The 2,152-nt window shown below is 41.0% G+C and overlaps 1 pseudogene; it reads left to right on the top strand.

The window, feature by feature from the left end:
* The first annotated feature begins 446 nt into the window (after positions 1-446).
* On the top strand, positions 447-1,812 carry LOC100587957 (annotated as a pseudogene).
* Positions 1,813-2,152: the final 340 nt, after the last annotated feature.

Below are 2,152 nucleotides of genomic sequence, written 5' to 3'. Positions count from 1 at the left end.
ATCTCCTGACCTCGTGATCCGCCTGCCTCAGCCTCCCAAAGTGCTGGGATTACAGGCGTGAGCCACCGCGCCCAGCCGGAATACTTTCATTATTAACAAATGATATGACTAGGCACCCTGAAGAGCCAAGAGAATCGATTAAAATATCCTTAGAATCTTAATGAATTCCAAATGGGTAGATATAAGACCAATACTCTCAATTCAATAACTCAGAGTGGCTGCTTTCGCTGGTAAAGTGGAGGTTATCTTTAAGGAAATCGGAACCTGTAGTGATCCCTGGCAACCCGATCTGGTTTTGGCTGTTTCTAAACATTAGGGAATGGAAACTCGGTGGTGGCCCTAAGTAGCCTGGTTTCGGGCTCTCTTGGATGCACTGATAGAAGGTGATACCTGTATGCTAAATTATGAGAAAACCCCAGCAACTCCAGTTTCAACATACTGAGGAGATGCTTCTGTTGCTTCCCAATTTGCCCATATGAAGACATCAAAAAAGGACTTAAGGATTCAGAGAAAGAGAAATCTTATGTTAAAGAAAAGAATTAGATTTTTGGAAGAAAAGCTTATAAGAGCTCAATTAGATGAAGAAACAAGTTTTGTGGAATAGCAACAAGTAAATAAGGCCTATTATGTATATTGAAAGATTTGTGGCCGGGCGCGGTGGCTCACGCCTGTAATACCAGCACTTTAGGAGGCTGAGGCGGGCGGATCACAAGGTCAGGAGATCAAGACCATCCTGGCTAACACGGTGATACACCATCTCTATTAAAAACACAAAAAATTAGCTGGGCATGGTGGCAGGCGCCTGTAGTCCCAGCTACTCGGGAGGCTGAGGCAGGAGGATGGCGTGAACCCGGAAGGCAGAGCTTGTAGTGAGCTGAGATTGCGCCACTGCACTCCAGCCTGGGCGACAGAGCAAGACTCTGTCTCAAAAAAAAAGAAAAAAAAGAAAGACTTGCATTAATAGAGATGATTTAAAGAGCAAATTGGATAAAATAAGTAAACACAACTCTGAATCTTTAAAAGTATTGAATAAACAGATGCAATCTAAAGAAGTAGAACTCTAGCTAAGGACAGAGGTGGAAACTCAACTGGTGATGAGGAATTTCAATCCACCTTCATCAAACTGGGAGGTGGAAAAGTTAAGCTGTAACCTGAAGATCCATGGTTTGGAACAAGAGTTGATGAGGAAAGAATGTAAGGATCTCAAAATAGAACTACTCAAAAACCAAACAAACCTATCTGTATCAGGAAGACAATCTTGAAGGGCAGAGATCTCTGAAGAGTAAGAACTTCAAGTGATAATACGCAGAACGTATACTGGCAACTGAAGAGATAAATGTCTAATTTATATCTGGTGACTCAAGTGCTAGCTGAACTATTAAGAAAACTGGAAACCCCAACTGCAATCAAGAAAGCCTGCACCTCAGTAGGATGCATTGAAGACCCTTGGAAAGACGGCACAAAACTGCACATGATGAATTTTACTGCAACATACAGAACACATCCCCTTCTCTCACCAAATGGCAAAGCTCTTTGTTATACTACATCTTCCCCTTTACCAGGAGATATAAAGGTTTTATCAGAGAAAGCAGTCCTCCAATCACGGACAGATAATGAGAGAGCCATTCCTAATGAGGGCAGACACTCTTATGGCAGAAATTCTCTGGAAGATCATTTTGAGTATTCCCAATCCGTCCTGACTCAAGTGAGACAGCATTTAGGTAAATTAAAGTAAAATTTTGCATTCTAACCAGTGTGCCATTACTGCATTACTTGGATCAACATAATCAAAATTTCCTTTATAAGACTTAACTCTGAAGAGATTCATCATTTGATCACAAGGACACTGTCTCTCAGTGGTTCTCTCAAGAAATTCTTAACAAACTAAACATAGATTTTGATTAAAATTTTGTGGAGTTCTTTAGTACATGCATTTGAACATACTGTATGATATTATGTAGTTTGTTTCCAGTATGAAAGAATACCCTCCAGCTCCATATTCTAAGAAACAGATACATGCTACTAATTTCTTTTTTTGATACATGGCCTCACTCTTTCACCTTGGTTGAAGCACAGTGGAATGACCATAGATAGCTCACTGCAAACCTCAGCTCCTGGGCTTAATCAATCCTCCTGCCCCAGCCTCCCAATT

This window comes from Nomascus leucogenys, chromosome 6 (genome assembly GCF_006542625.1).
Source record: "Nomascus leucogenys isolate Asia chromosome 6, Asia_NLE_v1, whole genome shotgun sequence".
Taxonomy (NCBI): domain Eukaryota; kingdom Metazoa; phylum Chordata; class Mammalia; order Primates; family Hylobatidae; genus Nomascus; species Nomascus leucogenys.
The sequence above is the reverse complement of the archived record's forward strand: the minus strand, read 5'-3'. Positions and strand labels throughout refer to the sequence as shown.